We start from the raw sequence: 16642 nt of genomic DNA, 5'->3' as shown, positions 1-16642 counted from the left end.
TATTAGTTCTAACTAAATACTTTATCATTTATATCATCTAATGTTACAGAAATATCTTTTGTACTCACCATCACGTTGAAATTAGAGTAAATATTAAACTTTCCCTATATATTATCTTTAAATGTTAGGAACTCTTGCTTTAGAGTAGGGCTCTTTGATCAGTTTATTAATTTTCATTGCTTTATATTGCTTTTTCACCATCTCTTCCAACCTTTTCTAGTCTGACTTTTGCCCATATGGCTTTATAAAACAGCTTTGTCATAATCACTGATAACATTCATTTGCTAATTGCAAAATCAAATCTTAATCTTCTACTCTGAGAAAGCATTTGCCACATTTCACTATTTTATCTTTGAAATGCTGCCTTACCTTCCATGACCACACTCTCGTTCTCCTCCTACCTCATTGGTTACTTATATTTGAGTTTCCTTTACAAGCTCATCTTCATGAACAGAACTCCATATTGTTGGGGCACTGCAGTTCTTAGTGCTTACACCTCTTTTTCTTCTTTAGTTGTCAGCAGTTAGATGACTTTCGGTAGACTAAGTGTTGATGATTTCCAAATGCATACCTCTTCTGGACCTCTCACCTCAACAACAGATTACTATTTCAAATTGCCTCCTGAATTCTTAATACATGTCTCAAAAAAACCATCCAACATTAATCTGGTTCTCTCTCCCCACCCTCACCCCCAACTTTTAAACTCTTCACACAGTCATACCCATTTCAGTTATGGCAAATCTCTCCTCAGTTGCTCAGAGTCATTCTTCACTATTCTCATATTTCACAATTAATTTATCAGCAAATCTTGACAGTTCTACAATAAAAATCTTGACCACTTCTCAATTTCCAAAGAGCATTATGCTGGATTAAGACACAACTTTTTGTCCCTGTCTGGCGTGGCTCAGTGGATTGAGCGCTGGCCTGTGAACCACAGAGTCATTGGTTCAATTTCCAGTCAGGGCACACGCCTGGGCTGCAGGCCCGGTCCCCACTTGAGGGGCACATGAGAGGCAACCACACACTGATGTTTCTCTCCCTCTTTCTCCCTCCCTTCCCCTATGTCTTAAAGTAAAATAAATAAAATATTTTTTTAAAAAAGACACAAAGCCTGAATTATTGTAAGAGTCCACTAACAATCTCTTCTTCCAATATATTTTAAAGACAGAAGTCTAAGTAACTGTGTACAGTAGAAAGTTAAATCATGTTATATCTCTTCTTTCAACTCTTCAATGCCTTTCATCTCACTTTGGAGGAAAGCAGAAAGCCAGTATGTATTTGTTACCCACATACATCTGTGACACCTTCTATCAATTTCTTATTTTGAAGCTATCTTCTCATAGCTCTTATTAATTGTACCTCATTGATATTGTTTGACTAATGAAAGAAACTATTTATTCCTTGTTAATGTTCATTTAATTAAAAAAGATAATATTTAATTTTGCCTAGATAAATTTCTTAGAATTTAGAGAACTTTTATATAGCTCTGAAACACTATATAGCTAACTGAAAAATGTTCTTAAAAATGCAGATGTTAATATTGAATTTTTCTAGGCAACATTATACTCTATTTGCCCATTAACAAATAACATTCTTAAATCAGTAGCTTTGTCCAAACACATTTTCCAAAGTAAGTTTGAAAAATGTAATTTCACTTTATATGATTTTAAATTACTCTCAGGAACTATATAAATATTTTCTCTGTCATTTATTCACTAATTGTGTTGCTTTTTAAATAACTTTTTTAAAAACAAATGTTTCTTGTATGTGATTACAACACTGATACATACATTATTTCAAGGATGATTTTGACCTTTTACAGTACTTTTTTTTAGAAAACATTAAATTACACAGCAATTCATTTCTCCTGTTTAATTGGACAGAAAATGTCATTGCACATTCCTGGAAGTTAAAATGAAATTATAAAAATATTATTTTGGATTTCTCTCTTTACTAATTGTGAGCAGAATTCAATATCTTAATTATATTAAACACACACTTGAAAAGTATATTAAAAGCTTAATACTTTGCTAAAGTTTTTTATATGACATCGCCCTATCTAATTGTACCGATCTAAAAATAGACAAAGAACAGCTTTAACCATAAGCAGACGAAATCTTTACAAGGAAGTATAAACTTTGAAGTAAAATCTAAACTTAAAAATTATCCAATTAAGTTAAATCAGGTCTTTAATCATTTTGCTTGTCACATTAGGCTTTGTTTTAAATGCAAGTGCTCCCAAATATAATTGTTCACGGGCATTTTAATGTAAATCATGGTAATGGTAAAAAAAATACAAATGATACAAAAATTACAATAATGATGAAATAGAAAATAAATAATTTTAAATGATTTTTCCTATATCAAGAGAAAAGAGTTACAAAATGCACTATATAATTATACTAGTATAACAAGGTAATGAAGAGGGAGGAGATAAAAGGCAGGCACTCTCCTGCAGAGGGATGCTTGAGCTTTTGCCCCTGTCTAGGCAAAGCTTGAAGGTAAAGCCTGATTCCCATGGGTTGCTGGTTACTGGGGGAAATATATTTTCAAACAATTAAAGAGGAGACAGCACTCTCAAACTTATTTTACAAAGTCAACATTACCTTGACACCAAAGCCAGATAAGGGCGCTTCAAGAAAACTACAGGCATTATCTCTTATGGGTACACTTAATGCATGCAATTCTCCATAAAATGTTAGCAAACTAAATTCAAAAGGGCATTGAAAGGATCATATACTCTGCTGGGGTAGGATTTATTCCTGGGATGCAAAGATAGTTCAATACACTCAAGAAAATAAATGCGATAAACCACATTAATATTATGGAATTGGTGAAAATTATATGATGATCTCAATGTATACCGAAAAAGCATTTGACAAAATTTAAAATTATTTTATGATAAGAACACTCCAGAATTATTTTAAGTAAAAATGTTGTAACCCTGTGTAGGAGTGTTGTATTTTTGTAGGTTTTCCCCTGCCAGAAGCAAAATATCAATGAATGTTTCTTTGAAGAAACCTCTGGGTGAGATGTTCCACTAGTGGTGCAGTCAAACACAGCTTCATTAACATATAGTCTCATTGAATCTAGCTCTACACTCAGTTATGTGGGCTCACAGTGATTAACACTCTGTGCCCCCTCCTCTAAGGCTAAAAGCTCCTTGTGGAGAGGTTATACTTGTGGCAGACTCCAGTCAGCAGAGTCCTCCTGTTGTGGCTGAAAGAGAAAATAAATGCACAGGTGACAGCAATCCTGTGGAGAAAAACTACTCTCTCAAAGGGAGAGTGTCTATGAATGCCTCGGCCACTCTCTTAAGAGGAGAACTCCCGACCCTTGTCTGGACAGGCCTTTATTGTTTTTCTTGGGTCTTACATCAGAGAAAGATTTATTATCTATTACATAGAATATTGTTGTCTATATTTTAGGTACAATCAAGGAAATTAAAATAACATGCAGAGGGGAGTGGCAATGAGCTGATTAGTTCTGCCCTTGGGTGAATTCACATAGGCTTTGGAAATTACCTTGAAGATACATATTTGCTGTTTTAGACCAGGGTGATGGAGTTTTAGCAAGAGCAAGCCATAACAGTTTGTATGCATTTTCTAGGCCTGATTCCCACGGGAAAACTTGATTTGAAGGTCTGGCTCCTGCCCACCACTTCACTCCTGTAGGTTTTCCAGAGCTGAGTCACATTTGCCAGGCTGAAACAAACTGGTCCCCTACACATACTCACATAAGTCATTCAATAATATTAATTAAAATTTGATAAAGCACTGTCTTGAATGATGTACTGATATAGATAGGCATATGAAGAGGGCAGATATTATATAGAGAATATGTGATAAGAACAAGTAGTTAGAGAGCCAGAAAACTTCTTAAGTATCAGTTGTTCTCACTAGACTTTGTTGTGGAACTGGCCTTGACTATATACTATGCAATTACACGTAACAGTGTATGGGTGGTAGTAAACAGGTGGAAAGATAATAAGATTTATGTATTGTAATAGACAGAAATATACAGAAAGGGAGACCCGAAAGAACTCTAAGTGTGGAATGCTATAATAACGGCAGATTATGGAAAACCTTGTAATCCAGAAAACAATATTTAAATTTCATTCAGAAAGCAGTAAGAAGCCAAGATATTTTCTTTAGCTAAGTTATGAAGTATGAGTTTCAAAAAGTCATGACTTAGTAAAAATAATGCTTATTTAAAATAAATATTTTCTATGGGTCAGATACCATATTAAGTGTCTTCCATTTATTATTTCACTTGTATGTGCAACAGATATATGCGCAATGTATTATAAATACCATCATCTTTCTGGAGATGAGAACTCCGAGTCACAAAATTTTAAATATTCTTAAAACCATACAGCTGTAAGCTGCAAGGCTGATACCCCAACCCAGACATTTGGTCTCCAGGACCCATCTTCTTTCCTATGCTGCACCACTTCAATACTGACTTTTCAAAGTTAAGCATTTAAGAAAATAGCAGCTCTTACATTCAATCGAGATCCTATATTCTTATTATTAGCCCTTTTTGTCACATACTTAAACTTCTTAAGAAACTTTTCATATTCCTAAATTTCCATCTGCCAAAAACTGTTTTAATCTTTTTTTGCCTCTTATGTTTGTTTCTCTTTATTTTTAAAAATTTTGTTATTTTTATTTTTTTACATCTTTAGGATTTATTATTTTATAACAGTTGTCCCAATTTTTCCCCCTTTGCCACCATTACCCGTCCTCCCTCTCCCCTTGGGCCACTGCTTTAATCTCTTTATTGCACTATTATTATCCTCAGTGTAAGGTTGATATTCAGATATATTGAAACACAATTGTCCTGGGGGGTTGGGGACAGTTATAGAATTTGAATGCACACAACTGAAGTGTAAGTCAAAACAACTCTCTCCTAGAATTTCTCCTGGTGAGCAAATGTATTTCCTGGAGTCCTTTCATTTTTATTCCTGTGATTAAGATGAGAAAAAGATACCTATGTGCGCACATTTTTAATTAAAAAAGGGATGTTGAGTTTTACACGAATTCTATTTTATAATAAACTATGTGTGTTACTACACAATATTTTAGGAGATTTATTGAGTTGGTACTGTGTATTTCTTCCTGGGTACGAAAAAATTGAATTAAAATCAGTTGGGATGACTAAAATTAGGAATGGTGAATACTTACCATATACAATACATTATGATAATTATTTACATATATTTTTTTATTCAAATTCATAAAAATTCCATAAGACATATTTTCATCATATGGCATATCAGAAAACTTTGGTTCAGAGAGGTTTACTAATTTGCTCAAAATGACATAGCTAGCAACTGGCAGAGAGTCAATTTGAACACAGGTGTTTTTTCATTTTAATTTCAAAATCAATACTTTTTGCCACTCAATGACATAAAAATATGGCTTATGTTAAATTGAAATCAAATTATATTTTAACTCTCATTATGCTTTTACACATAATTACTATAATCATATATAGTCAAATATATTAAAATGTAGTTATGTTTAGCATTTATAATCAGCATATGTTAATGAGCATTTTTATAGACCTTAATTGAATGGAGTTTTGGTACGTTTTAGCTGAAAACAAACAAAAAATATTCTTTATGAACAGAAAGTGGAAAATGATACTAAACATTGAATTTCCTCTGTTTTTAAATAAAAACAATATTAAAGTTTTGGAGTTCAGAATGAATTCTGCATTAAAATTTGAAAGTCATATATATTTCCAGTGCAACTGTCTATAACTATTTTCTCTAGACTTCCTAGTCCATGTGGCTGCCATTCTACTATATGCTACAGTGTCAAGGTGGATCCGTAAACTAAGTGCTACATGTGCATTTGTTACCTTTGTTTAATGTTGATTTGATTTACAAGTCCGCTTTTACAGTTGTAGTTTTTTAGACAGTTCTTATAAAGTTTACTTTTGTATAGAACCCTTTTAATGTACTATTTATGTGATTAACACATTCCCTTCCAAAGAGGTGTTCCAAAAAACCTAGAAAGAGGTTTTACTTTATGGGTAAAATCAATTTCTGGACACTCACATACTTTATAATTGCAGTTTTTCTTTCACTTATTGCCTAAACTTTATTTATCGTATTAACATAGATTTATCGACATGGAATATAGTAAAGGCGTTTCTTTTACTTGATTCAGATATTTTAAAAACATGTCAAATGTAGGACTTAAAAACTAAAGTCCAAAGGTAATTGGTCTCAGCATCCAATCTGCTTCCAGGTAATTAAATGGGAAGAACCTGAGGGCATGGATCACCAGGTTTCCTGCTTAAGGAGTGGCAGCGGGATGGTTCAAGAGACAGGCTGAATGTCCAGCCTCACTTTCAATGCTTGTGTTCATGCATGAGCAACTTATTTATTGATATTTTTTAAAAGTCACTTACAGCCTCTGCCTCTGGGGCATTCATATGTAAAAAAGAAATATAGTTATTATCTACTTTTCCAAAAAACTACTGTGGAGAGTATAATTAGTTTACACAAAGAGATTTAGAAGCTTCAAATTAAGCATAGGGCAGCAAATATTTTGGCTTCTACATAAATTTTTTATATAGCTTTAACATAACAGGTGCAAAATATTTTGTTAAAGTATTTACTAGCTAATAACATAAATGAGTAACACTTGTGAGGAAGAGTTCTCATTTAGGCCTTTTCTTCTCTTCCTTCCTTCCTTTGCACTATTTTCTTCACTATTCACATTCTCCCCTCACCAGCAGCCCCTTTTGCTCTATTGCCCAAAGAACTTCCTGTTGGGAACCACCCAGCCTGGTATCAGAAGCTGTAACCCCCACCAAGGTTAAGGCTGAGGGAACAACCTTGGACTGTAAGACAGCAAGGAGACAAAAACTTACCTACCTGGCAAGAGCCCGCTTCTGCTCCTTTTATTTCACCCTGCCTGGCCCTCAGTGCTTGGTCAGTTAGCCAATGATGGGTAAGATTCCCCAAAGGGGGAATGACCTAAGACAGCCACCATCACATGGGAGGCCCCCAAGGAAGGACTTTGGGGCCTACAGCAAAAGGGGGTAATGGACCCCCGCCCCTCGGCTTTGACAAAACCTGAATCCTCATTGTCTGTGAGAAAATCTCCTAATCTCTTGGCTGCCTTACTTCCCTTGCTCCACCTAAGCCTGAAACAATGACAGAGGGTGGTATAGCCCTGTGCCGGAAAGGGCAGGTTTCCTGGGTGATCAGGCCTAAGAAAGAATATGTAAAATCCTGTGAAACCTGCTGTGTTTAGAATGCTCTCAATTAACTGATAAGGGTCCAAGGAAGAAGTAAGTTTGTTCCTTGAAGTTTTTTTACAGCTCTTTAGCTATCTGACCCTGACTCAAATAGGCCCTCAGACTTCCTTGTTATCTGTTGTTTGATCCTTACTTCCTGGCATAGATTAATGAGCTTTACCTGAATTCTTCTGTAAACTAACCCAATGAAAGCATGCTTGGGTGGGACAACGAGGCGCTCTCCCCTAGGGAGGGTGGCCGAGGTGTTTTCCACTAGAGAGGGTGGCTGTTCCATCCCTATTTACCCACAGGATTCGGTTGTCCATGTGTATTTTTTTCTCATGTTTCCACCAGCCATCCGCAATGCTCCGTGGTCACTGAAGGCCGGTGGTCATGTCAACTTCTAAAGCTGTCCACACTGTCACATAGCTACCTTTACCATCAGAGTTCAAGGCCAGAATCTCCTTCATAACCTATATGCTTCTTTTTTGTCTTCCCCTAGCCATTTACCAAATGCATGATAGTTTTAATAGTTTCACATGACATTAGAAGAAATCTAAATTCCTATCCAAAGGACACAAGTAATATGTGATCTTCCACTTCCTTTTTTCCCCTTATTTTTCTTCCTAAACTTATCTATTATTTGTGGCCTTGGTGACTTTTTTTGCTATTGCCACTGCCTTCAATTTTCTCTGCTCTTTAAAGGCCGATGTCTTAAGGTCTCAGACCTTTGTGATCTCATCAGAGAACACTGCTCACTCAGGTACCCCTTCTCATGACATCTATTTGTTTCTAGGTGCTTATCAGGAATAGATTAGATACTGTTCCTGTTTTGCCTTCTTTGTCTACAACATCAGCCTTGTAAGACAAATGTCCAGTGTCATCTCAGTACCTACAACAGCATTTTGGTAAATGAAGGTAGTCTTTAAATATGGAGTTGAATAAATTCATTAATGTGCACATTTATTTGCCACAATGTGTGAAGTTATCTTATTTTTTCATTATAAGTTGTTTCTTACTACAACTTTGATTATTACTATCAAACTTGCCCCCAACACACCGAAATACCAATTATAACTGTTATAAAAAGGATGCTACAAATCCACAATTAAAAAGACAAATGAACTAATTTAAAAATGGGCAAATTTTTAAACAGATATTTTCTCTAAAGAAGTTATACAAATGATCAATAAGCACATGAGAGGATGTTTAACTCAATTATTCATTAGAAGAATGAAAATTAAAACTCTAATGAAACATAATTTCACTCATACTAAAATGACTATAATAAAAAAGACATAATAAAAAATGTTGGCAAGGATGTTGAGAAATCAGAACCTCCATAAATTGTTTTTAGCAAACTTAAATGTTGTAGCCACTATCAAAAATGATTTTTCCTCATAATATTAAATATAAACTTACAATATGACTTAGATATTCTTCTCTTAGTTATATATCAAAGACAAATAAAAACATATTTCTATACAAAAATTTGTACATGAATATTCAGAGCAGTATTATTCATAGCAGCCAAAAATAAAACAAAGAAAATTGCCATGAAATGATGAATCAGTAAATTAAAATTGGCATATACATGCAATAGAATATTATTTAGCAATAAAAAATGAGGTGGTGATGCATAAGTGAATTTTGAAACCATTATGCTAAATGAAGGAGCCAGTCACACACACAAAACATACTGTATAAGTCCACTTATTTGATATATCCACAATATATGATTCATAAAGCAAAGCAGATTAGTGGTATCGAGGGGCAATGGAGGAAATGGGTAGTAATTGTTAAAGCATATGGAGTTTCTTTTTGTGGTGATACAAGTTTTCTAATAGTTTTCTACATTAACCCTATTGACAAGGGGTTAATTTCCAAAATTTATAAATAACTCATATAATTCAATACCAAACAAACAATCCAATTAAAAAATGGACAGTAGAACTGAACAGATACTTCTCCCAAGAAAACATACAAATGACCAACAGGTATATGAAAAGATGCTAACTTCACTAGCTATTAGGGAAATGTAAATCAAAATTACAATGAGATACCACCTTACACCTATTAGAATGGCTATTACCAATAAGCCAGGAAAGAACAAGTGTTGGAGAGAATGTGAAGAAAAATGAACCCTCATTCACTGCTGGTGGGAATGTAAACTGGTACAGTCACTATGGAAAACACATAGTGGCCCCTTTAAAAATTAAGAACAGAGTTACCATATGACCCAGTAATCCAACTTCTGGATATCAACCTGAAAACCTAGAAAACATTTATTTGCAAAGATGTACGTACCCTTACGTTGTTTGCAGCATTATTCACTGTGGCCAAGACATGGAGACAACCATAGTGTCTTTCAACAGATTATTAGATAAAGCAGATGTAGTACATGTATATAACTGAATATAAGATGAGATACTGCCATTCAAAACAACATGGTTAGATCTTGAGAATATCATTTGAAGCTAAATAAGTCAGGTGCAAAAAGTTAGGCACCATATGACTTCACTTGTATGTGGGATATAAAACCAAAAGTATCAACTGAACAAACAAGAAAAGCAAACAAAAACTCATAGACACAGGCAACAGTGTGGTTGTTATCAGAAGAAAGTAAGCAGGGGGTAGTGAAATATAAAGGGGATCAACTATATGGTGATGGAAGATTTGACGTGGGTGGTGGACACACAATACAGTATACAGATGATGTATCATGGAAGTGTATACTTGAAACCTGTATAATCTATTTAACTAACATCGCCACAATACATTACATTTAATTTAAAATTAGATAGTAATGATGTTTGCACAACTTTGTGTATATATTATTAAAACACTAAATTTTAGTTTAAAAGTGCAAATGTTATGGTATTGAATTATAGATCAATAACACTATAAAATTAGCTTTAAAAATTAAAAAAAAACTAGAAATGTGAATTGTATGAGATCCATTTTGTTGTTTCTTTTTGGCATGGCTAAGACAATCCCATAATTTAAGCAAAACAAAAATATAAACCAACGGACAAAATAAATTAAAATTCTCCCTAAATGACATAGGGAGAAAAAGATTCAGTAGAGAAACATTTACAAAGTTTGAGAACATTCCATTTACATAGTAAGATTTCAGTATTATCATTGCTAAGCAGAAACCAAGGTCTATGCTATTCCCTTTTTTATTTTATAAATTTGCTGCATGGTAGCTTCAAAAGCCTGGTACAACATCCTTTTTTTTTATCTACATAAACTTTTTCTCTCTCCCCTTGAATATTTCCTCACTCATTGTTCCTTCTGAGCCAATCAAAATCAAAATGAAACCATACAAAACAATCCAAATTAATACCAAAATAATCAAAATCCAATTCTAATTCTATCAAGAATCTTCCTGAAAATTATTTTTTCCTGTCTTAGGGAATTAAGTTAAATTTCTACTATTCAACCCAGTAGTGTTTGAACATGTGAAGAGCTCACCATTAAAGACAATTTCTTGTTCTATGCAATCATAATGATAAGCATTAAGTTATATAATTATGCTTCATGTTTGAGTTGTGTAATATTCTAAATCATCTACTTGTATTATTTTAATTAATCTTCAAAACAAATAAATGAATTAGGTGCTATTATAATTTCTATTTTAAAAATTGAGCAGCAAGCAAAAAGAAGATAAATGATTTTCCAAGGCCATATAATTAACAAATGACAAGGGTGTGAACTCATGACCTCTAGCTCAAAGTTGTATAGCACTTTCTACCACTGGCATGCAATCAATAATTTTCCATATAATAAATATAACATCTATTCAGTGAAGGTCACACACAGACATGACATTAGGCAGGGCATATGCCCTCCATTGTTCCATCTAGGCCTGAAAGTCTTACCTTTGTTGGACAAATGCGTCTTTTGTTTCACTGACTCCAGTGCCTTTACAAAATTAGAGAAGCTAATATGAGGCATTAAGTTTGAAGAAATTATTTAAAACTATCACGACTTTTTGTAAGTTATTCTCTACATATACTGAGCCAGACTCTTGCTACAGGGTTACCACAAGTAGGTCAGCATGAACCTAAAAGAGAATGGATTAGACCATGTTTAAAGATAAGGACAGAAGTATTTTGTCATGTATAACTCTGGATAACTACAATAAATGATGGTGAGAAATGAAAACTCGGTTGTATCTCTTACGTTTTTCTGAGGAAGTGTTTGCAATTGGAACAAGTATATTATTGTGCTTGACTGATACTTTTAAGTATGTTATTCAGTTTCTGTTTTTTGAAGGGCACTAATCAGGATGTGATTTGTATGTTTAAAAATAGTATTGTTGTATCAGCACTGATAATTGCAGCTTCTTCACTCTGAGTGCCTTCCCTTTAAGGTATGTAGCAGAGAAAAAGTTTCTCTTTTGCCCTTTTCATAAAAATATACTTTTCCAGGTCAAAAATCTGAAAATATTTAAAAACTAGTCTATGTTTTTACGTGAACAACTTATAAAATATTATATGGGGTATACAGTAACCTTTGTAGAGACCATTTGTTTTAGTGTTTTTTTTTTCTTTGTGTGGATTAACACCTAGGGTACAGAATGTATATAAGTTAACCTATAATTTATATTCTAGAATTGGGAGGACCATAGAAATCATATTGTCTGATAAACTAAAGCACAAATTTAAATTCTAGTCAACTACTTTTGAGTATATACTAAGTTGTATTTAGCATATTAAATCACAAAATGCATAGTTCCACTTGTCAAGTAAAAATTTAATGATTAATGTTATAAAATTAAAGTGAGCAAAAGTAAACCACTGTAAAAAGAAATGTTTTCTAGAAAGTTGATAACATGTATGGAAGATTTACCTATAGAAATACAAAGCACAAACAAATCTAGTACTTTTTAAGATGAATATTTCAAGTATGAGATAGTTTATTTTCTAATGACTAAATTTTCTCATGATTATACTACCTATAAAATTAAATTTGTTTTTTAATGGATTTGACCTTCTGATGTTTAATAATAAGTTAGACATCTTTATAGACATTCCCAAAATATAATTATAAATCAGGTTGATTTATGATAGAAATCAGAATTAAAAGTAAAACAAAGTAGATGATATAATCTAGAGATATTTGAGTCATTTAATGGAATTCTGTTTGGTAGATTAATCACTTAACTAAAAAAAATTGTCCTTTTTCACAAAAATCCATTCTAAAGGCAGTAAGACTTACTGACATTCACTTTCTTACTCTCTTTCTAATTCTTGCAGAATATGCCCCATTATTTTACAGCATTTAATTCCTTGTAAATAACAAAGGGGAGTGATTTTCTTCCCTGAAACATTAACATGTTACTGTAAGAATACTTTCACTTCTTTGGAATTTCTTGTGTATTGTTCTTTTGCTATCACTTTGTGATAGGTTCCTATCTGCTAAACCAACTCCTGGATTGGAAGAGAAACGTAAGGAATCTGTTGGGAGACACCTTGTCTCAATGTCAGTGCACTGCCCAACATCAGTTTGATAAGGAAAGTGTCTCATCCTTTTTCACTGTGATAAACTTCAGAGTGTCAGTGACATATATCAAAGTTTTCCACTAGAAAGACTAAAGAAAGGAAAGGCTACAGTTTAGAAATTAAGATTTTATCTCACAAATTGTTGAAAATGCTTGCATGTCTTTAAAATATTTAAATTATTTGTCTTGCCTTTAAAATGAAATACTTTTAGGTCTTTTGTAGTGTAATTAATAGTCAGAGTGTTACATAAAAATAAAAAAATTCACTTGAATAAGTTTATAGATTTCCCAATTATGAATTTAGTTTGACCAAAGATGTTCATTTCATTTGAATTCCTTCGGAATGAACTCTAAGCATATACAGCTCTCTAACAAGAAGGTCTGCAATAAATGCTTTCATTTTGGAAAAGGTTAAGTAGAATTAATAAATGAATTTATAAAATTAATTTTAAAACCTGAGAAATTAGCAGAAAAATCAACAATCACAACAAGAAGGATGTAGGGTGGGAGGTGGGGGGGAGTAGTGGTGGGAAATCGAGACAACTGTATTCGAACAACAATAAATAAATGATTTAAAAATAAAATTTTTTGTGATTATGTTTTGAAATATGTGTAATGGTTGACCGAGGACAACTCCTTTTCTTTCAGAGTGGCCCAGCAGTGTCAAAAGTTGAACACTTCTGATTACATATCATACAACTAGTGATAGTATTTACAGACAGTAACCTGGATAATACTGTCTAAACATCTGATCAAAATTTACATTACCAATATGGGACAAATGATATCATATGTGTCTTGATTTGTTGCACTAAAGAAAGATTGCTTAAGAAGTATTACTGTTCAAAAGGCACAGCCCATCTATGTAATAAGGATCCACCAGACACACCCAGATTGATGGATATTAAACAAATATTCTATGGTCCTAAATATATCAAAGATGTGAGAGACAGAAATAACCAATGAATCATCCAGAGTAGACAAAAGAAATATGAAATGTACATGTAGTGTATAATCTTGGACCAGAATAATTCTAAGAGAAAAATTTCGGGCAAAGTTGGAGAATTCAAGTATAGTTGTACATTGGAAAATAATATTGCATTGTCAAATTTTCTGATTTTGATAGATTTATTATAATTATATAAATATCATTTTATATTGGGGACTATGCTTTGATGTATTTAGTAGAAAGCTGTTATGAAATTTGAGTTATTCTCAAGTGGTTCTGAATATAACGGTAAAAATAGACACCTTATATATATATATGAGGGTGGGAGAGACAGAGAAACTGAAAATGATTCACATACAGTAAAACACTTCCAATAGGCAAATCTTGATGACAGTATTTAGAAGTTCTTTGTATTTATTTATTTTTAATACTTTTATTGTATTTTTCCATCACTGTTTATCCACCTTACACTCCCAGCCTCCCCCCACAATCACCACACTGCTGTCCATGTCCATGATTCTTTTTCCCTTTTTGCTTGATCCCTGTACCCACTAACCTGCCACCCTGAGCTAGATGCCTGCTAGTATTATGCTTGCATTTGTGCGATTTTTCTCTAAGTTTCAACTTATTTCAAAAGTTTAAAAAGTTAAAATTTTTAAATATTATTTCCATTTTTAGTTTCTAAGTATCATAAATTTGAGACTCAATTATGCAGCTTAAAAATGAAAGAAAACAGAATTTATGAATTCAAAAACAAAACTTTAACAACTGCAAAAGAGGAACAATACTTTACGTAACAATTGGTAGTATAATTTTAAGATTAAGGCTATTCTATTAGTTGTTTATTACTGAAATTTTTCACTAATTTAGTTGTATATCAAGACCCTTCAAGTTAGTGAAGAGTTAAAACAATTATAATGTTTTGTGTGGTAGTGCAAGTGAAATTCAATGAGATAGAAGGATGTGTCTCTCAGGATTTTCAAACTGTTTTTTCCATTATTTATTTATTTTTTCAGACAGAGGGGAAGGTAGGTAGAGAGGGAGAGAAACATCAATGTGTGGTTGCCTCTCGTGTGCCCTCTACTGGGGACCTGGTCTGTAACCCAGGCGTGTGCCTAAAGGAATCAAATGGACAATCCTTTTGTTCGCAAACTGGCACTCAATCCCCTGAGGCACACTAGCCTGGGCCCAAATCTTTTTTTTTCAATGTATATTTTGTGTTTAGAAAATTTCATGACACTAATTTTGCTAGAATGTCATTAATGAGAGTTGTGCTTGTTTCTGCCCAAGTTAGCTGCAATGTTCAGTTTACGCATCCCAATACTAGTTCTCTGGAATGGTCATTGGAAGGGAGCAGCCTCCACACACATGCTAGCGAGACAAGTTAATTGCACATTTTGAGATTATAGGGGGGAAAAGAATTATAAAAACTGTTATAACTAAATAACCTTTTCCAAATAATTTCAAATTATCCTTGATGAATAATGCAAAAATTTATTTGATTTATTTCTTTAACAGACTCTCAAAGTAACTACGAATCCAACACACCTGTGTTTTAAATGGGTACTAGTAATTGCTTGGGATTGAAAACTGTTACCATATTTTCACTAATGACATTAATTCCTCCAGCATAGCTGCATACATTTTTCAATTAATCATTTTATCAATATGTTTAAGTGGATATGCTCTTCAGGTTTGTAAACAATAATATATCTACTAAGTAAAATACAAATGAATTGATGCAAATGCTTTTTTTAAAAAGATTTTATTTATTTATTATTTTTTTAGAGAGGGAAGGGAGGGAGGGGGGGAGAGAGAGAGAGAGAAAGAGAGAGAGAGAAACATTAATGTGTGGCTGCTGGGGGTTATGGCCTGCAACCCAGGAATGTACCCTGGCTGGGAATTGAACCTGGGACACTTTGGTTCCCAGCCCGCGCTCAATCCACTGAGCTACGCCAGCCAGGGCTGCAAATGCTTTTATATAATGAATACAATATAAAATTAATGTCAAATAGTTGAATTGAAAATTGATTGAAATGTTAGCAAAGATCAGCTACAAAGTTAATATTTTATATTTCACTAAAATATTATACATAAATTTTGTACCACATATGATTAAAATCATGCATCCATATCTGGATAAAATTGATTTTATTTTTCCTAGACTTTAACAATGTTGATAATATATGACAGCTTATTTATCTACCATGTATTAGAAAAGTCAAATTACAAAAATCCATTTTTTCTATCTTTGTTTATGCTTGACAAAGTAAGGATATTCTATCAAAGGAAATAATTCATAGCAAGTCATTGTGGTAGTTTTAAATCTGCTTAATAAACAACATTTGCATCCTCTATAGACTATGATTTTATCCTTTCTAAGTGAAAGTATCAAACAGCTCTTAAAATATATATTTTCCTAAAATATTCTCTGTATCATGGCTTACACTAGAAATAAAAAATAAACCAATCAATGAATATAAAATACTAAAACTCAAGCAAAATGAAAAGGACAAAAATAATTATCAGTTTTAGTAAAAATAATATCACATGCCAATCTCTCTTTTATTAATTTGTATTTGTCTTCATTATTCAGAAATTAGTGTTCACTGAGCTAAAACTGCCAAAACAAAGTAATAAACTGTGGGAGAAAATTGACAATCATCATGCTAATTAAATAAATTAAATTGAATACCTTGATGTCTTCTTCTTATTCATATTAAATAGTATCTGAATTATTTAACTGATTGTCAGCATTAGTCAATTCATTGAGGGAAACTTAATTTTGACAACGTATCCCAAACTAACCCATATGTGATGTTGACATATGCCATTTCATTCCCTGAAAACACCCTGTTCTATTTCCTGATCCATTGTTAGATACAGAACCAGATCAGTGTGTATTGGAGCATTGAAAAGTAAAGCTC

This window comes from Phyllostomus discolor, chromosome 1 (assembly GCF_004126475.2).
Source record: "Phyllostomus discolor isolate MPI-MPIP mPhyDis1 chromosome 1, mPhyDis1.pri.v3, whole genome shotgun sequence".
NCBI lineage: Eukaryota > Metazoa > Chordata > Mammalia > Chiroptera > Phyllostomidae > Phyllostomus > Phyllostomus discolor.
Note: the sequence above shows the minus strand (reverse complement) of the source record.